General features: G+C 39.1%; 1 protein-coding gene across 1 annotated transcript in view; it reads right to left on the reverse strand.

The window, feature by feature from the left end:
• Window positions 1-22,032, reverse strand: part of CSMD1 (CUB and Sushi multiple domains 1) — a 1,651,174-nt gene that overhangs the window by 240,279 nt on the left and 1,388,863 nt on the right. The gene's annotated exons all lie outside the window — the stretch shown is intronic.

Below are 22,032 nucleotides of genomic sequence, written 5' to 3' on the forward strand. Positions count from 1 at the left end.
CCCTGGTGACTTGAAGGCATTTAACTCATCTAAGTAATTTTTAACTTGTTCTTTCCCTATTTTAGTCTCAGATCCTACCTCATTTTCACTGATATTCACTATGTTAGACATCTAATCAATAATCTTTTTGGTGAAAACTGAAACAAAAAAATCAATTAGCACTTCTGCCATTTCCACATTTTCTGTTGCTGTTTTTCCCCCTTCACTGAGAAAAAGGCCTATTTTGTCCTTCATCTTCCTCTTGCTTCTAATATATTTGTAGAATGTTTTCTTGTTATCCTTTAAGTCTCTAACTAGTTTGATCTCTCTTTGTGCCTAGTTGTGCCTAGTATTTTATTGTTTTAGATGTCACAGTAGATTAAATTGATTTTAAAGTAAGATTTGTTTCTGCTCTTTCTTCCTCCTAGAAGTGTCAATGCATTGTGGAGTTTGAGAGATGCCATTCACAGTAGGTTGCACATAAGTTCACAATATAATCATGCACTTAGCCGGGCCCCTCAAGATTTGTTCCCCCTCAGTGTGCCTGGATAAACATCCATGGGTAGGGCCAAATTGGGGCATACATAGCATAGGGCACTTGCTTTGGATCTCTGCTCCCAGAGTTACGTGATGAAGTCAGAAACTCATTAAAAATGTTTCTAGCCCTCAAGGTTGGGAAGAAAAGCCAGATAACAAGAACTGAATATAACTAGGGCCCTACCAAATTCACAGCTGTGAAAAATGTGTGTCAGACCGTGAAATCTGGTCTTTTGTGTACTTTTACCCTATACTATTCAGATTTCACCAATGTTTCTCAAACCAGGGGTCCCGGTTTGGGGTGGGGGGTTGCAAGGTTATTGTAGACGGGGTGATGGTATTGCCACCCTTTCTTCTGTGCTGCCTTCAGAGCTAGATAGCTGTATGCAATACCATACTATGCCATTCTTACTTCTGCGCTGCTGCTGGCAGTGGTGCTGCCTTCAGAGCTGGACTTCTGGCCAACAGCCACAGCTCTCCGGCTGCTCAGTGCTGAAGGCAGCGCCGCCGCCAGCAGCAGCGCAGAAATAAGGGTGGCAATACCGTGACCGCCCTACAATAACCTTGCAGCCCCCCCACCATTCTTTTTTTGGGTCAGGACCCCTACAGTTACACCAGCATGAAATTTCAGATCTAAATATATGAAATAATGAAATATACGATTTTCAGAATCCTATGACCATGTAATTGACCAAAATGGACGATGAATTTGGTAGGGTCCTAAATATAACTCCTGCAATGGTCAGCCTGAGTCTTCAGAGACCCTCCAGTAGAAGGGGTTTCCACAGCCACAAATGAAACTTTCTGGCCCCACAAACACCATTAGAGCTGAGTGATTTTTTTTGATTCCGTGGCCAAACTAAAAATAAATCAGGGGAAAATGAAGGTGGAGGGGCTTGTTTTGAACTAAAACTGATTTTTTTCCCTTTTTTTCCCCCTCACTAAAACCAAAGAAATTAATTTGAGTCAAATGAAACATTTGGCAGTATTAATGAACTATCAAAATGGTTGGGGGAGGAGTGTGTTGGTATTCTCCTAGGTGGCACCTAATCGTGGCACTGAAATGAGCTACCACTTCTATATGATATGATCCTTTCTTATATGCTTAGAACAGCAGTGAAATAGTCAACATTTAAATTACCATCTGCGCTAAGGTCCCATCAAGATGAACAGAGCAATGCACACATTATTTCATTGGTTATACTTGCTTCATGTTTTTAAGTTTTCTTCACAAAAGGACTTGGAGACGTAGGTTTTTTCTCTCTTTTTTAACTGAAAGCTGAGATTCTGGTGAACAAGATGGCATCCTCCAAAACAAATTAGAAAAAAGGCTCAGGTCACTGACCCAGCATGACCCTTGCCAATTGAAGGCAGGCACATAGTGTTGGAAGGAGGTCATCTAGTCCAACCCCCCTGCTCAAATCAGGGTCAATCCACAAACAGATTTTTGCCCCAAATCCCTAAATGGCCCCCTCAAGAATTGAGCTCAACCCTGGGTTTAGTAGGCCAATGCTCAAACCACTGAGCTATCCGTCCCCCCTATTGCCTAGTTTATGTGAAACACATAAATCTGTGGGCACAACTTAATTTGTTTTAGGACAGAACATGTACAGCAGGGGTTGGCAACCTACGGCATGCGTGCCAAAGGTGGCACGTGAGCAGATTTTTGGTGGCACATGGGGTGGGCTGTGCTGCTCAGCCAACAGCCGCTCTGGGGTTCCCGCTGCTGGCCCCTTGCCAGCCAGTGTCTCCCCCGCCGTGGCCCCACTCAGTACCCGCTGCTGGCCTGGGGGCAGGAACCCCAGGCTGGCAGCGGGCTGAGACCCCAGCTGGCAAGGAGCTGGTGGTGAAAACCTCAGAACGGTGGCAGGCTGAGCTGCTCAGCCCACTGCCACTCTGAGGTTCCTGCTGCTGGCCCCTTCCCTGCTGGCATCCCACTCAGCACCCGCTGCTGGCCTGGGGGAAGGAACCCCAGGCTGGCAGCAGGCTGAGACCTCAGCTGGCAGGAGCCGGTGGTGGAAACCCCAGAGCAGTGGCGGTCAGCCTGCTGCTGCTCTGGGGTTCTGGCTGCTGGCTCCTTGCCAGCCGGGGTCCCCTCCGCAGCCCCACTCACCTTGCTTCCAGTTGGAGTTCCAGCGCAGGCCCCCTGCCAGATAGGGTCCAGGCTTCCAGCCCTGCTCAGCCCTACCAGCCTCCAGCTCCACTCACCTCACCTGCGATCTGGGGTTCCAGCTGCTGACCTCCCGCCAGTCGTTTATCAACTTATAATTCAGAAGCCTGTGTGCAGCTTAAAGTATCTAAATATGTGCCACCAGATTTTGGAAAACTCAGCAAGGAAAAGCAAGGGCAAGGATCACACTAAACTAATAAGATCTACATTTTAATTTAATTTTAAATAAAGCTTCTGAAACATTTTGAAAACCTTGTTTACTTTGCATATAACAGTAGTTTGGTTATATATTATAGACTTATAGAGAGACCTTCTAAAAATGTTCAAATGTATTACCAGCACTCGAAGCCTTAAATTGGAGTGTATACATGAAGACTCGGCACACCACTGCTGAAAGGTTGCCGACCCCTGATGTACAGCATTAATTTTTCAAAGTTCTTTTTTCTTTCTTTTCTTATTTTAATATTAAGACTCAGTTCTGCTATAAGATACATATGTGTATCTGAAAACAAAACTCTATGAACAAGCAGCAAACAAATATTACTATAACAGTCTCTGTGTTTATGCTGTGGACTGTAGCTATAAGGAATCTTGGTATTCTCCAAACCGCACAGGAAAATCTGAACATGTTTGCTGCACTTGTGTAAAAAGGTCCTGCAAATGAGGAATGGTTTATCAACAGTGCAGGGAGTCTTAGCCTTATGCTCCAGTTATTCATACCTATTTTCTCAAACAGGAATACATTTAATAAGTGCGTATTATGCCATACATATGATAGAATAAAAAATGGATACAAGACTTCTCGGGTGTATAGCCAATAAAACACTATCACATTAAATGAATTTAAACAACTTTCATTAAAGTCAAAGAAGAATTAGCATAGATAATAATCATGAAGTTATCTATGTATAATTGAAGTAAGGTTAATATATTCTTTATTTGATTTAACGGTATCACAGTGCCATGCGGAGAAAACAGAGCAGACTGGAACTTTTACACTCTGTGAGAATGGGTTTCAGCATTTTCTGTCATATCTTTCAATGAACGGCCAGTCAAATGATGCTTTTTTGGCAGTGGTACTGTATACCCTTCACTTCACTGATGCATGCTAAATCCCACTAAATGTTACAGCTCTTACTGCTTTCTAATGGAATCTAACCCATTTGGTGACAATAAGTGTGACTTGACAGAATGTTCAGTGCAGAAATTACATGATATTTGGCCTTACTGTGATATGTGACATTTTGGAGTCTGTTGTTCCAGATGGTTCATCATGCAACAATATCTCAAATTATCCACTGAGACCTCAGTCTTTCTACAAAAATATAATTGCGCTTCAGATAATACTATTTACCATTTTTTATACAGACAAGGTTTTAGCCTTATGCCCCCAGTCATCTATTTATCTACCGCTCATCATCAAGGCATTTGAATGCCTTACAAAGCCAAACATATACACAAGGAGGCTCTCTATTTCTCTCTAGCCACTTCGAGCCAGCAAGATTGTTGTTTTTAAATGTAATTAGTTTAACTCTTATTTATTTTATAGTTTAGAGAAAGGAGAAGATGAGGTAGGTTTTACACTCTGATTGGAAGTTAGTAAGATTTGGGTCATTCTAATATTTTCCATAAAGGAGTTCATAGTTCTGGGCCAACTGCTCTCTCCTGTGCTCAGAAGTCTCACTGTGGAAGTTGACATATCCATTGTTCCAGAGGAACACAGTTGTAATGGTTGGTCATGCTCACACTGAGCGAGGCAGTCCTTTAAGTAGCTAGAAGAGCTTTGAAAGTAAGGACCAAAGCCTTGAACCTGACTTCAAATTCAATGGGAAAGTAGTGTAGAAAGAAGAGTGTAAAATTGCTGCTGCAGTTTAATCCTGTTTCAGTTTATAAACGATTAGGTATAGTGAAATGTTTCTCCTGTGTGGAATAGCACATCTTTTCAAGCTCAGTATCTGACAATATGCTAATCAGTTTGATCCTCCCAGATAAGTCTATGCTCCTGGGCTGATTCTGCCTTGGAGCTTCTCCATTTCCCAAGACAATAGAACTGAAGGAGAGAGGGGAGATCACATGGAGCCTGGCTCCCCCAAGAGAGGGGTGGTCTCCACTGCACAGTTCTGTGTCCCGGGGGTATTGAGTAGTCCCAGTGTGGTCTCATCACCCCCGCGCCCACTTGTTCTGCTGTACTTGCTGCAGATAGTTCCTAGTCTGCTCCATCTGACTGCATTGCTGCCCCTGAGAGGGCTCCACTGGAGGGTTCTCCCTGAAGCTTTGCATCAATTTCTTATAGTTCTATTGTAACAATGCCTTCAGGCTTGAAAATTTCAATCCATACTGTGCTTCTTCAAGGATGTTTTATGGTGTGTTAAGGCTCAGTGCACTTAGATGCACACTGAAAGCAGCATGTATGGATCGAACAAGAATTGTATGAAAACAAAATGGAAGGTTCAGTAAAACAAGTACAATAAAACAAAATAAAATAGGCTTCCTTGGTCTTTTTTGGCTAATATGTTCCATTAAACAACAAATCAGGGCTCTGAATTGTGATTCATTTTAGTTTAAATTTTCTCTACATTGAACTAAACTGTGGACAAACAAGTGTAGATATTTAAGTAGCCAGAATCATACACACCAGGAGGTATTAGGTAAGTTGTATTAATTCACATTATTTGTCTCCCTCTCTCTCTCTCTCTTCTCCTGAGTAACTGAGATATGTTACTAATAATTTGGGTAGGCAAACAGGAGTGGCAAACAGGAAATCTGGAAGACATAGCTGAGGACTGTGGTCTTGGCAGTAGAGGAACTTTCTGAGTGGGGTCTTTGGTCTGTCATTTGTTTGCTTTCTGTGAGGGTTGTGTAGCTGGGCTGGGGGGCCCTGAACAGGCCAGGTGAGACAGACCAATTTGTCTGTGTCTCAAGGGAGGGGGTGGTTAGGACCCTTGGGGTTTTGATCAGCCTCAGTGTTTGAAGTCTGAGTAGTTAAGCCTTCCCTGTTAGCAAAGCGGTGGAGCTGAGAAGGAAGGCTTATTATAAGCTAGTTGCCAGGCAAACTCCTGACCAAGTGAACAGGAGAGGCAAACAGGGGGGGATCACTTTCTAGATGCAGTTCTACATTCAATACTATGATGGCCAGTGATGAATCAGTGGTTGTGACCTGCAACAAATGTGTTATGTTTTCTTTCCTACCACATGCCAGAAGGGACTTCCTATACATGAAGAGCAAGTCAGTGGTTGTGCTGGAAGAAAAGATTCTTGGATTGGAAAAACAAGTACAGACACTGTGAAGCCTCAGAAGCTGAGCAGGTCTAATACAACCAGATTCAGGATGCACCCAGGTTCATGGAAGAAGGAACTGGACACTGAGGAATCAGAGAAAGGGAGGGGAAATTAGAGGTGGTTTGATAGTTTGCAGTCACCGGAGACAAAAGGACAAGGCAGAATTCTACCAGGCTGGAGGCAGATGAGTATGTGTTGACTGTAACTAGCAGATGCAAAAGAATCAGAAGAAATTCCACACTGCTAAAGGTGTCCAATATTTAACAGGTCCTGGACATGGCAACTGAAAAAAAAAGATTTCTGAAGATCTCTCTTGTTGAATGGACTGGGGAGGTGTATGGTATGCACCTCTAGATGGCTGCTCACTCAAACTCATAAGAAAATCCAACATGCCAACAAAGAGATCTCCAATTATCCAAGGAAGATGGACTATCCTTGGAAAATGGAAATAATGCTCTTCAAGAGAAAGCAGGCAGTAGGACAGTCTGCTGTCTTCCCAGAGCCAAGACAGAAGTTAAGTGACTAAGATTGGACAGGATTCTGAAGTTGATAAGCAAGGATCCACTGTTCATGATAGATATTGACACTAATAATGCTGCTTCACAGGATAACTGACAGTTAATAGATGACTTCAGGGAATTCAGAAGGAGCAGAATGTCCAAGTGATCTTCTCAGAGATCCTTCCTTTCTTGCAAGCAAAGGAAAACAGAAGGCAGAAGATTGTGGACATAAACGACTGGCTTGGTAAGGAATGTAAGGGAGACGGTTTTGGTTTTGTGTAACATTGGCCCACTTCATGGGGATAGGAGGTGCACAGTTTGGATGGTCTCCATCTCAACAGAAGAGAAACCAATCCTCTATGGGACAGGCTGGGTAAACTAGTCAAGAGGGCATTACACTAAGAAGAAAAGGGGAGAGTAAAAAGGGGAATGCAAAATCAAGATGTGGAGAACAAAATTAATCAAGACACCTACTGTCGTAATTGGGATATAGCAGTCCTACCGCACTTGTGCGCTCAATTGCTGGAAAGTGGGTAACGATTCATAAAATGTTACCACCTTTAACAATAAATGACAGAATGGATATGAAAAGGAGACAGAAAAACTTAATTAGTCCAGGACAAAAATTTTATTGATACCACTCAAGGATTGTGTTGAAATCAAGACTGGTAAACAAAGGAAAATGGAATTGGAAATTAACCAAGCAAAATTCGTGGTGTGTCAGTAATTAGACCTAACTAGTGGACAAAGTACTATACTGCCTATAACCTCTTTTCGGGGTCCTCAAGAAAGAGACTTCGGGGGGAGATTAAAATGGCTGGAGGAAGAGTTGGCTTAAAGGAGAGAATGTTATCATCATGGCTGCCACCATCACCATCTTCTGTGTGGCACTCCCTCCTTTGTCTTCCCCCACCTTACTTCTCTAAAATTCTGGAGATATATTAGAAGGAATTTTGTAAGCAAGATACAAGACATAATTCTTCCGCTCTACTCTTCACTGATTAGGCCTCAGCTAGAGTATTGTGTCCAGTTCTAGGCGTGATATTTCAGGAAGGATGTGGACAAACTGGAGAGAGTCCAGAGAAGTGTGACAAAAATGATTAAAGGTCTAGAAAACATGACCTATGAGGGTTTGTTCAGTCTGGAAAAAGAGAAGACTGAGGGGGGATGTGATGTTTTCTAGTACATAAAAGTTGTTACAAGGAGGAAGGAGAAGAATAGTTGTTGTTAACCTCTGAGAATAGGACAAGAAGCAATGGGCTTAAATTGCAGCAAGGGAGGTATAGGTTGGACATTAGGAAAAACTTCCTGTCAGGGTGGTTAAGCAATGGAATAAATTGCCTAGGGAGGTTGTGGAATCTCCATCATTGGAGATTTTTTAGAGCAAGTTAGACAAACACTTGTCAGGAATGGTCTAGATAATACTTAGTCCTGCCATGAGTTCAGGGAACTGGATTATATGACCTCTCAAGGTCCCTTCCAGTCCTATGAATCTATGATTCAAAAAGTGTTTTTCCTTGCAGAAAGCGAACAAGGGTTATTTTTTTTAAATGAGAGCCTTACTTGCTACTGTATATTTCAATTGTTTAAATTGTTTTTCCTTCTTTTTCGTATCTTTAATTTTAAAAATGTTAATAAAAATAATGGAGGTTGTTGCCATGGGACAAGGCAGGCCAATGTCTATGTATTTAAAACAATGAAACATGTTTAACTATTTTGTATTGCATTAAGGGTAACATTAGTACATTTGACTTTCTGGGCCCATTTATTCCATCAGAAGTTATATCATACACCAAAGGATGTTGTGACCCTAACAGCCCATTGGCATAGGGTAGACTCTCTCTCATCGGCCACAGCCAACTTACTACACCCCATGGTATTTATCCAAATGTATTTTAAAAGGCATCATATGAAAGCTAACGATATGCTGGTTATTAATATCATTGTAAAATGCATGGTTTAACATTATATGTGAAGTTATGAAATCCCTCTCTGTGATATTACTAGAACTTGTTTAAGACCAGACAGCCTCGCCCAGGTAAAGAGCTATCCTAGACAAAGGAATGTGGCTTTACCTCAATTTATATATTAGCAGTAAACCACATCACCGAGCTAAACCAATGGGGGCTATCTTGATCCCGATCTTGAGACACAGAGAATGAACATGGCTCCTTCACTCCAAAGAGGCTCAGGAGGCCTTCCGGACTTGTAAGACAAAGACAATCCTTTAGGGATATAAGGAACAGAAAGAGACTTCACTTGAGGAAGCAACTGAACCAAGTGATTTGATCTCTGTGTTGGATCCTGACATAAAAGCTGGATAGGAGACTGTGGGTGAGAGAAACCAACTTGAAAAAAGATTCTATCTTGTTAGAGCAAATTTTAGTCTTTTAGATGCGTGTTTTCACTTTATTTGCTTGTAACCATTTCTACTTTTATCCCTTTTACTTGGGTATAACTTAATCCATATTCTTTTGTTAATAAACTTGTTTTGCTTTCATTATAAATCATCAGTGATGTGCAAGTTCAGTAATGTGTGTGCTTTTAGAAAGCTGGCAGGTTGGAGTGTTTTACTGTCTCTATACAGGTCGCCAACTTAACACTTTCTCTGTGAGGTTCAGTGTGAATGACTGGTCCCTGCAGAAGAACAATTTTGGGGTGAATCTGGGGCTGGAAACATACTATGGTCAGTCTGCAAGGAATAATCAGGTTGGGGAAAGCCAGGGTGAGACTTGTGGGCTGCTGGAGTCAGAGCTCTGTACAAATGCCACACAGCCACAAGACACCCAGAGTTGCAAGGCAGATGGCAATCAACCCCCTTACTGGTTTGGGTGAACCCAAAACCATCACAGCTGTGAAGAGAAAAAATCTTTAATTGCCTATACACCAGTGCTAGGGAAACAGAAAAGAGAAATTGGAAGTGTTCCTTTCTGAGCATGAATTCAGCTTAGTTGGTATTACTGAAATTTAGTGGGAAGAGTCATATGACTGGAATTCTAAAATCAATGGTTATGGACTATTTAGGAAGGACTGAGTAGGCAAAATGAGGTGGGAAGAGACACTCTGTGAAAAACTACATTATCTGTTTCTGAATAACTGACAACTTGGAATCAAATGATCATGAAGATGGAGAAGAGCATAGCTATGATACATACATGGATGCCACCCCTCCTCTGTTCCTAAAGGAAGGATTAATGTTGTAATCGACAAAGCACAAGATGTGGTACTAGTTGGTGTCTGCTTCAGACCACCAAATCACACAAGAGAACAGAATGACAGGCTACTTAGGCACCTATCTATAATGGGAAGGGGGAAAAAAGGTGCATTATCAAGGGAGACTTCAATCTAAGAGACAGTCACTAGAAGATCTCATGCTACCAGATTTTAACTGACATTTCTAAAATTTCCCCAAAAAATGGCATTATCAAAACCAATTGTTATGAGATTTCCATAATTTTGATCATCAGGATATTTTCCACCAAAACTATTTCCCGAATTCAATCTGAATTCACAAATAGTTTTGGTGACCCATGCATCTTTTGGCAAATTTACTATTTACTGATTCCCTCTCCCTCCCTCCTGCCCCCTGGCTCTAGCTATAACTTAACACTGTTGCCTGAACAGTCTTCTTTAGGAACAGAAGAGGGGTGGCATCCATGTATATATCACGGCTATGCTCTCCTCCAGGTATCCTTCATCCTTAGGCATTGTTTCCCCTCTACACTATTAAGTGGAGGGGAACATCTTGCCCCAGTAAGTGTTGCCACATACAGAATATAGCAACATTCATTGATTTGACTCCTCAATAATACCCAAGCAAATCTGGAGAGGATGAAATGTTATTTCTGAATTTCCTGTCTTTTATCAGAATACATAACAGAACTTCTTTTTATAATTTATATATAATCATAAAAATATTTGTAAAACAGCTACTGTCTGGTAGTGATAATATTGTTCTTGTGACATCATGGCTTTCTTTACCATTATGTAAACAATACACAGGTTTTAATGGAACTACACTGGGGAAAAAAGTTCAAAGTAAATGTATGCACAAATTACTATGTCAAGCAGTGTGCTATGTAATTTTATTAGATTCTAATAAAGAAATCTAACATTTATTTTTAATAGTCACATACTTAATATTATTACTACTACTCTTTTGCACCTCTAATATAACATATAGAAGTTATATGACATCTTCCATTATGGCAACTCAAAGTACTATCCAGAGATAATCAATTATTGACTCCATTTGACATACAGGGAGACAGAGGCACCGAGAAGCAAAATGGCTTTCCCCAAGGCAAACATCAAGTCTTTGGCAGGGTCAGGAATAACTCCCAGTTCCCCACTTTAACCATTAGATTATAGAGCCTTCTTAGTAGCTCTATAATTAAGATTACAGCCAAGAAAAAGAACTCTTAAAAGTCCATTCAATATTTCTATGCCATTATTTTTTCAGGAGTATAGAATGAGTCCATTGACAATTTTTTGTACATGGGAAAATTACTTTTTTATTTACTTATAAACTACAAATGATCAAAAATAATATTATCATTCACTATATTCACATCTGCAAAGACTCATGACCTAAACTCTAGAGCAATTCACATTGGATGTTAATTTCAAAAAATCACAGAACAAGCGAAAAGACAGCAAATTTAAGTCTTAATATCTGGAAACAAAATGACTAAAACCCAAAAGGATCCAAAGGCTCTGAAACACATTCAACTGGACTGTCTGTGCAGTCAGTAGTAAAGGGAAAATATGTTAAATGTCAAGTCCAAGCAATCAAAAAGCTTGGGATTTGCTTTGTGCGTGCTCTTCACAGCTCAGCTACTTCTTTGCAGTATGATAGAGAACAAATCAATGTCATCACTGATAACCCTCTCAAAGACCTTCTCTCACTTACTGCCTGATAAAAACCATCTTGGTGCCAGGTGTGGCATGAGACAAACATGCCACAAATTTATAATTATATGTCTAATCTTGGGGAAAATACAAACAAAAAAAATCTGCCTAAGTAGACCCTTATTCCACTGGGGAGTCTGTCTCTGATTAAAATCAGTAGGATTCTGTGTGGCTATAACATTCGGCCTGAGTGGATCCCTTTGCAGGATCAGGGCCTGTTTAATTACAGGTGGCAGTTTTGTGCTTCACAACTGTTTTAGTAGGGGAGTGACTTGAAGGAATAAAACATTAAAGACTTCAACCTTGACATGATCAATATACCCAATTCAAAAAATGGCACATTCTTTAGAATAAAAGAGTCCCTTGTTCTTAGCAGGGGTGACTGCTTTACTTTTGCAGAATTTATCTGAGATCTTTGTGAAATAAGGTTTACTAAACATATTCACCTGTCTCTACTCCTCTTTTCAATGAAGAAGTTATTTCAGTTATGGACAACATTTGGCACTTTAAAACCTATTATACACAAGGTTCGAAACAGCCTAAGATAATTAAAATTCAGCTTAAGTTCTCAATCATCAAGCATTTCATATGATCTTGGCTTCGCTGTAACACATAGGCTCAGAAAATCCAGAAAACATGCCTTCATTGCCGTCTCCAACATTTCAGGGAAAATAGGGTAAAATATGTTTTTAAAGTTGGTATTGTACAAAATGCACATTTTATGAGATTGTATTAAAATATGATACTTACAGTTTCAAGCTATCACATATACTTTATTTACAGACATACGTGGCCCAAATATATATGTCTTTTCTTAATATTTATTTACTACTTACTAACCCAAAATTCCAACTGACTTTAATGATTAGCTCAAAGGGAGTATTACATGAGAAAAACAGATTAATGATTTCAGGAATTTACTCGTTGCATATTTGTTTGTGTATTTAAGAAAATATGTATATTATTATTGTATTTACAAGTGACATCTGAAAAATTGTAATTCTAAAATGAAAAGCTTTATTTTAATTACAATTTTGGGCATTAAAATTAAAGAGATAAATTATTAAATCATGCTATTTCGTTTATATGTTGTATTTGTTAATTATACATCAGGATAATCCATCCAAATTGCAATAATTTTTATTTTTTCACTGTTCTAATACATATTAGAAATATAACACAAAAATGGTTGATTGGGGTTTCTGGCTGTTGTAAGAAATAATTATGCTATTTATTTTACCAGAGTTTGGGGAAAACAAACACGCATATGAAATAATAGTTTAAATGTCTAATATCTGTCTTTTTGGATTAACTGTTATATATTTTTACTGTTTTACTCCTCGTACTAACTTTCTGAAGCCACGTTCACACCTACAGTACTTTTGAAATAAAAAGAAACAATGCCACACAGTGGATTTCTTCAATATTTACAGTTGTCTTGTGACCAAAATAAAATGATTCAATGTCACTGCCTATAAATATCTCAACGTAAGCAACTCTCTATAGAATTAAATAAAGTTTAATGTAGGCTTTGTAAGAAATATAAATTACCATCTTAACCCTAAAGAACAAATTAATGCTGTAAGACCTCTTTTATTTTGCTGTGTATTAACTTGTCAGCATGTTATGCCAGTTGAATTTTAAAACATATTTGTCAGGGAACTATGGCAAAGGCTACCATTTTGGTACAGAAATGCTTAGTAAATTTCAGAGCATAGATTCAGAAAAAACACGCATGATATAAGTCATGGGGGCGGAGAGAAGGCATGGAATTGGAAATTGAGCCCATCTGACACTCATCACACAATGGCAGGTCCTTTGTGTGATGAGTGTGAGAAGGCATGATTTGGTTACTCAGAGGGCCACGGATACATACTCCTCATGGTGTTCCACTTCTAGTATCCAGTATTCCCTGGTGCCTTTCCCACTGAAGTTTTAAAATATGAGGTTTATTTGTTTGCTTGGTTGGACCTTTCTTTAAATGGTTCATGCCTAGGAGAAAGGTCTGGCCCTAAATTTATTTGAAAACAGGTAAGTACACAAATAAAAAAACAAAAGAAATATATTAAATTATGTAATAAAAATAAATAATATGAAAATGTAGTTTCAAATGGTTTGAATTTAGGAAATGGAATAAAGTTTTATAATTACAGAGATTGATTATTTTTTCCTTCCCAAAAATTTTAAACTTATGGCCAAACTAAAGGATCCATTCCCCTCTTGATGCATACAAGTAATTCCCAATTATGTTTATGGGAGTTGTGTATGTGCATCAGGGGAATGGATGCTTAAGGCTTCATATCATAAGGGATTTATTCAGTCATGAGGCTGAGTATCACGGTTTATTGTCTTAAAAATAAAATTAAAACAATACCATGTAGATGTCTTTAAAATTCAGCGATGAATCAGGGTAAGTGCACTAATTTTATTGATAGTTTTGATCGGCAGCTACTGTTGCACAAGAAAACAACTACATAAACATATCTATTCATTTGCCATGAGGAAATATAAGCTCTGTAAGAGCACATTTAAATTAATGAAAAATTAATCAAATACTAGATCAGAACAGTTACAAACTAAACAAAAAGGAGCTGCAAGGAAATCATTCTCAGTTTTCCATCACTGAGAACATATTGCAGAAAAAATAAAATGATCAGATGGAAAAAATAAAACAAAGAGCATATTCAACTGATCAGAAATCAAACAGTACATATTTATACCAAATTTGCAGTCCCAAAAGGTTTATCTAAATATATATGAATATTTGTGTGTGTTTATACCACAAGAACCTCCTACCTTAGCTAAAAACAATGCTAAATGTCTACCATAATTCCTATCTACACTATTGAAAGTGCTGTGTTTGACACTTTTTAAATATACTTTTAAAACCTTTTGAGACTAAGGGCCAGCTTCTCAACTGGTATAACTCTGTTGACTTCAATGAACCTACAATGATTTACACAAGGTAAGGATCTGGCCTGTGGTCACTATCCATGGGCAATTTTCCCAGTAATTTTATCCCTTCTTCTCTGCTTCATCTAAACCCTCCTATCTATCTCTCCTTTCTGATCAGAGGGGGAAGGAAAGGGATGTCTCATGAACCTACCAGGGAATAATCTCTTGCTATTCAAAGCATTTTCTCTTCCAGATGCTACTGAATGTAGCTCCTTTGGTCCTGATGCCAGTGTTTACATTAGATAGAAAAAGTACCCAGGCTCAGCAGGGGGACTGCTGAATGAAGGAGGCAGAGGGTTAATCTTGTAGGAAGTAAGCTCTTTATTTGCCGATGATAATTTGGGGGATCTGTCTGAGCAATTCATGAATTCTGGTTGATATTATGAAGTTACTAAGAAGTTGACATTATGAAATTGCTGTATCATGTCATGTCTCTAAGTATATGTCTGCACTTTGAGATGCAGTTATAAATTCCAGCTCGAGAAGACATACTCGCACTAGCTCTGATTGAGCAAGTACACCAAAAGTTGAGTATAACTGCAGTGGCCAGAAGTGATGGGAGGTGCTATTTGCCTAAACTACATACCCTTCAAAGACTGAGGTACACACTGAAGGAGGCTATCCCCTTCTGCTGTTCACGCCACAGTGACTACCCTCCATTTTTAGTGTGCTAGCTCATCAGAGGTAACATAGGTATGTCTCTTTGATTTTGAATTTATACCTCCAGCTCAAAGCACACACATACCCTTGATCGGTATAACCACCATGGCTAACAAGCCTGAAAGCACGTCTGCCAAATCAGGGATAATATTCAATGGTTAAGCACTATCAGCACCTAAATAAGTCTTACCTGGGAACAACAACAACAACAAAAGACTAACTGCATCTTAAGGGAAACTAATTCCCTCTTCCCCCTGCAGCAGGTTGGTTTTGGGAGAATGGAAAATTCACAAAAGCAGGACAAAGACAGGACAAAGCAGCAGGTTATAAAAGGACTCACAGGGCTACACAGGGGAAAGGGACAGATGGCAAAGGCCACAGAAGGTGAGCTGAGAAAAGAAAGCTCCACGTTTCAGAATACAAGCCATCCGCTGGAACAGAAGAACTTTGCATGGCCCAAAGAACTCTGACCCCAGTCCAAAGAATTCTCTGGGGTGGTGAGGAAACTGAGGCAGGGAAATGAAGTTAGTATTTTTTCTAAATAGATCTGTGTATTTCTTGTGCTATTACAAAGCAATGCTGCATTCAAGTCCTGTGCAAAGTCTGTGTTTGTTATATGCTACACCTACCACATAGCCCCTGCAAGAGGTAAACCAGAATGCTCCCCCCTTTAGCTGGAGTTGTGTGTTTAAGCTATGGGGGTATCTTGGAAGTTACTGCTGGTGCTGGGGTTATCATCAGTGGGACTGGGATTAGAGGGCCCATGTCCCTTAGAGCCCTGTTATTAGTGGGTCATCGAGGAACAGGGAAAGAGGGAAGCAACTTACCCACATGGACAAAGCAGAGCACAAAGTTTAATAAAGTTCCACGTGGTCGACTTAACTTACATTCAGCTTCACTCTTTGCTAAGGAAACACTAGGGGCCTAAGACAGCTGGGCTGTGTGATTCCCTTTCCATAAAGAGATAGACTGAGAGTCAATGCCTATGAAATGTGCCCAACAGGCCAAGGGAGGAAACAGGGCTGCACCCTTCTGAGACCCAAGGAACCTTAAAACACAAATGGGGGTTCAGTGTCTGGATCCCCTCACAGCAATCTGGAGAGCTGCCAGCAGTGGGAGCCTGACCAGATCAGTGAAACTGCACAGCTCAAAATCCATGGCTTCTTTTTCCTATCAGAGGAAAACTGGGAAGAAATAGTAGGGGAGATTGCTGCAAAGCAGTTTCTGACAGTTCAGGAAGAATGGAGCTAAAGGTCCCTGTTCAAAACACTGGACTCCTTTATTTCAAAGTGGGTACTACCAAGCTGGGGATATCAGGAGGGGGAGGATGTTACTGGAGGGAAGGTGGTGAGAAGAATCGTACAAACCTCAGGTAGCTGAATGGCCAAATGCCTGAGCAGTCGGCAGCAAGCACTAGCCCATATGTGCATCCCCTTACTGTTTATAGCACCAACAAAGTGTGTTTGGCTCTGCTTCCTTTTTGGGTGGCTCCTTCAAATAAGGGTAGAAATGTTCCTCTTATTAAGCTGGGAAGATAACCTATGTGTAAGTTTTACTTCTTTTGTGCTTTCTATATGGCTGTATAATAAATGTTATAATAAAGAATGCTTAAGGTTAGAAAAAAGAACTGTTCTATGTAAAAATGGCAATTTCTTATTGTGCAGACCTGCTTGCTTTCTGTATTCACAGTCACACCTGCTTTCTATACTCCTGCTGCTTCTGCAGAGACAATACAGCCTTAGGAGAAAGAAAATTATTCTTTATGACTGTATGTCAACAGAATAGTTAACTAAGCTCCAGTTGCTGAATCCCTACCTTGAGTTGTACTGTGGTGTACATCTGAAAAAATAACAAAGGTTAAATTCTAACGCCACTAAAGTCAATAGGAGTTATGCCATTGTGATTTCAATGAAGCCAGGATTTCAGCCTCTCATTACTGCTATAATACACCTCAGTTGTATCAGTTATTGGTGACTATGTATCAGTCAGACCGAGCACAGCTTGACTTTCAGATCACAGAGTTTTGTAGCATTGGTGATTAGAGGAACAAACAAAAACATACAATTCCCCACCACCACCAAAACATTTTTCACTTGTAATTGAGCACAACTGATCTGGAGTCACTGGCAGACTATAAAACTGAACCTCACAATGCCATGTTCACAGAGTCATTTTTAAAAGTAAATTTGCACTTTATAAGCTTTTAGGCTACATTATTGTTAAAAGTGCACAGCTTGAGTACATCCTGTGTCTATTGTATCTTGGAGGCACATAACCCCAAAAGGCGTCATTCATTAAGGTGTCGATCTAAGCAAAGCAGTGAAGGAGACCTGCATAGATTATATCACTTAGTAATACCCTAGACTCACACTCTGATTTTTCTCTCATTTACACTGGGGTATCTCCACTGAATTCAAGGGAATGACTTGTTATTTACAATGGTGGATAGAATTAGTTCTATTTGAGAGATGGTCTCTCTGTAAACACAACCTCCCATGACAGCTACCCCAATAGTACAATGAAACCGTCAGTTGCAGAGGAGGCTATACAAAAACTAAGACAAAGACAGATGCAAAGAAATCACTACTAACATTGCCATATTCAGAGGTAAATGAAAAAAAGAATCAACCTCCTTTCTCAAGCTTTCCCTCAATATTACCCTCACTCACACTTCATATTAAAACACAAACAAAATAATCCTCATGCTGTTTCTTGTCAGTGCATTCTTAAGACTACGTAGTTAAACTGTGGGTGATATATTTCTCACTGATTTTTTAGGCTGAATTAACTTATTCCTAGCTAACCAAAGGGAAGCTGATGTCCTTGTTAATAGTTGGTGCCCCCAGTGACAAGTGTCCACCGTGGACTGCCATATTTACATTTACCTATGCAGAGGTTGGAATGCATTGGGCCTGGGCCTTGCTGTTCACAGGATGGCAGCAATTTCTCACATGGAATGGGGTACCCAAAGTCTGGACACTTAGACCTTGCATGAGGAATAGGTTGAGGGGGGTATTTAAGCAGCTTGGGCCTAATCCTATTATTATGCTTATGCAGGGGGAGGTTGCCTCTCCTTAGGTATTTGGTTGTGCTACTTGTTGCTAATATAGGAACCAGCCTGGCTCAATATCAGTGGGGTATTTGTTCAGGGAGCTGCCTGGGTTCTTTGGTTAAAAGTTAATAAAGTTGTAGTCTTTGCTTTACCATATTTGCATGTCTGAATCTCTCACTTCCCATGTTTGCCTTAATTTAACTCTAACTACATAATAATATATAATAGTGTTGAGAATAGGCTCTTATTATGCCACACCTCTGCTTTCTGAGAACATTTTGAACCTCTGGCTTATGGCTTCTTAAACTACATATCAGGGTGGTCAACCTGTGGCTCTGGAGCCATAAGCGGCTCTTCAGAAGTTAATATGCAGCTCCTTGTATAGGCACCGACTCCAGGGCTGGAGCTACAGGCGCCAACTTTCCAATGTGCTGGGGAGTACTCACTGCTCAACCCCTGGCTCTGCCACAGGCCCTGCCCCCAATCCACCCCTTCCTGTCCCCTCCCCTGAGTCTGCCATGACCTTGCTCCTCTCCCCTCCCCGTCAGAGCCTCCTGCATGCCACAAAACAGATAATCAGGAGATGTAGGGAGGGAGTGGGAGGCACTGATTGGCAGGGCTGCCCGTGGGTGAGAGGCACTGGGAGTGGGGGGCGGAGAGCTGACAGGGGGCTGCTGATGTATTACTTTGGCTCTTTGGCAATGTACATTGGTAAATTCTGGCTCCTTCTCAGGCTCAGGTTGGCCACCTCTGGAATATATTATTAAAGCACCAGATAACTTTTAATAGATCTAGAATTTAAATGCACTGGAAAGACTTTTTGGACTCAATGGAAATTTAGAAATGATTTAGTATATGGATGATTGATACAATACACCATAATGGCTACTTCTCAGCTGTTGCATTCTATCATTCGCCATATACAAACTGGCTGTTGCATTCCATCATGTACCATACATAAACTAGCACAAAGCCAACATAATTAAAACCATCATAAAGGTTTTATTGAGGGGGGAAAATAACATAACTGATGTCTTTAAAAATGAAAGCAGTGTTTGTTTATAAGTGTCTATAGGAGTGTCTGAAAATCCTAACTTATTTTTGCACTTTTATATTGTAAATGTTGCAGAATTTGTTTTCTACATTTTATGTAACCCAGTAAACAATAAATAATAAATCTCCCCAAATGTTTCACAGCTGACCTCTAAGATCAGAAAAGGGTTCAAGGGTACAGATATATGGAAATAAATAAAATAACCTTCTCTTTAGCAGGAACAACATTGCTAGCATAATATATGCAAAAAAAATCCAATCAAAGTAAAAAATAGTTACTAAGAACAGAACACAGACCTCTCACAGATCAATCAAAGTTACGTGGCAGCATACTTACTCTAGCAAAAGTTACTAAAACATAATAACATTTATAATACCTAAAAGTTAGCTAGGCACTTCACAGAAGAAAGACACACTCACTGTCTGAAAAAGGCTTGTAATCTAGGTTTAAGATAATTGATGGTGACAAACAATAGGGAAACCATTATATAAAAACCCTAAAGATTTTTGGCCTTGATCCAGCAAAGCAATTAAGCACACAAGTAATCCCATTAATGTCACAGGAATTACTCATGTGCTTAAAGCTATGCACATGACATGTGCTTTGTTGGAATGGAGGCATAGTAGTGACCATTATTCTAAATCCAACAGAATTTAACAGAGAATAGTATGCATTCCCAAAACATTTTTGGATCATTCTATAGCGTTGGTCCAGAAGATCAGGAATAGGAGTGCATTCCACTCTTGTGAGAAATGTAAAAAGGAAACATGGAGACTAGCATTATTGGTTGAGGGAGGAGGTGGGGTGTGATTTGATGAAACAAAATTAAGTGAGTATAGAAAGGCAAATTTATGTAGGGTCTTGAGGTAAGTAGAAAAAAGTTAAAATTTGATGAGATACAGAAAGGAAGCCAGTGAAAAGATTTGAAAATGAATTGTATGTCATAGTTACATCATACATCTAGGAAGACAAAATAATCACTATGTGCTAAAGTTAAGAAAGCAAATTTTATCCAAGACAGGAAGAAATACTAACCCAACCATGCTGCCAAAAACAAAGCATCATGAAGAGGACCCATCCACAAGGAAGAAGACAAGATACTATGGTAGCTAATTTATTCCTTCATTAAAAATGGGGGAGAAGGGTGCAGGCTAATCAGCTGACATATAAAGGAGCAAATTCTGTTGCACAACTTTCACCAGAAAAATCAGTAACAGGACAAAGTCCTCCTTTATTCACAATCAGGAAGGTCTCAAAATGAAACCCTAAGTAAGATAGCACTATGCACTAATACAATCATAAAAATACAACTGTTTCTTTGTCCCATCTGGAAACAACAACATATAACATAGTTAGAAATGACATATTCAATTTTGACACCATCTTTGGGCTATGTAAAGATAGAAAAAGACTCATAAGTAGTTAATATTGTTTTTGTATTTCTCCAACAAATAATATAATGCCCTGTAAAAAAAGCTTATTATCTTACCATCTATTCCACTGTGTAATGTAAGCCTCTTTTATCATTTCACTTTTTTTGTAATGATACTGAACCAGATGCCAATAACAAGGAATGAAAAATGTATACATGTGTAAAGAAAATAAAAGTCAAAATATTTTAATAATACATTCCTTTTGTATTAGTCAACAGTGTTAAAAGTAAGCCACAAGGCTCAGAATAACCTTAAGCATAACAGATAAGAGCATTCATCAGCTATAATTAAGTATGTATATTAGCAATTATATTGACTTTTGACATAAAATAAAATCCATATCCTAACATCTACAGATGTTTGATACATTTTGCAAAGTAGCAGATTTTCAAAACACATCCTACTATAAATGACATCCTTGATCTCATTTTGCACCATTATTAGAATAGTCATTTTCACCTAAATTGCAACAAAATTGCATGCAAATGGTAGTAGTAAGTAGAAGAACTGAACCAGAGTGTGAGTCTGCTCTGTGGTTTGTGTCTAGTTCAGAATATTTATCATCAGCTGGAAATCTGGCCTTTAAAATTGTGTGCATAAGTTTATGTTCTAGATAATTGTTTATCTCAATTCTAAAGATTACTTATTCAAGCTTATCCATGTATTTGCTTGTTTGCAACTGCTTATTAAAGAAGATGAATATCAACATTAAGGTTTTTAGTTTATAAATGCATGTACTATAAGTCTGAATCTCATAGAAAATTCTTATTTTTCTTTTGCAAGACAACGGAATACCAGTGTAACCAAACACCTAAGATGATTCGCAAATTTGACCTTTATTAACCCATTTATCAGACTATTTTCTCATCTCCACATTAATTTTTTAAATAGTCTTCTTTGCAATGTTTATTACCTCCAATTAAAACAAATAATAAACAAACATATGCATGGAATTTACCACCATTTTATAGAAATTATTTTAAGGTTTTAAAGAGGAAAAAGATAAAAAAAAATTCATGCATATATGAAATGAACAAAGAGTGTCTGCGGTTGTCCATTGGAATTTTATAAAATATCAAACCTGTTTAAAAGGTACATAACTAAATTGCCCACAAAGGATATAAGATGCGACACAGCTATCTCAAGTGGTAGATGTGCTGTGTTTGACAATGTCCATTCTGGCTTCTATTACCCATATCACCAATGCACCTTACATGAGAACTATAATAGTGTTTGTAGCCATTGGTGCACTACAATGTTTACCACAACTGCAGCTGTTTCACACCAATGAATTAACAGGATTTTCCGGATGGGGGCCATGAAGAAAAATATGCACATATGAATGGGGAAAAGGCATTTAGGGTTATCCATCTGCTTTTCCATAATCTTGTTAAGTATAAATACAGTGCTTAAAAATGTGAGCCCAGTTTCCAGAACTATTAATCTGAAACACCATATGACTATACTGAGAGACAACATTCTGAAAGTTTTCTTGTAGATTT

Source organism: Mauremys mutica, chromosome 3 (genome assembly GCF_020497125.1).
Source record: "Mauremys mutica isolate MM-2020 ecotype Southern chromosome 3, ASM2049712v1, whole genome shotgun sequence".
Classification (NCBI taxonomy): Eukaryota; Metazoa; Chordata; order Testudines; family Geoemydidae; genus Mauremys; species Mauremys mutica.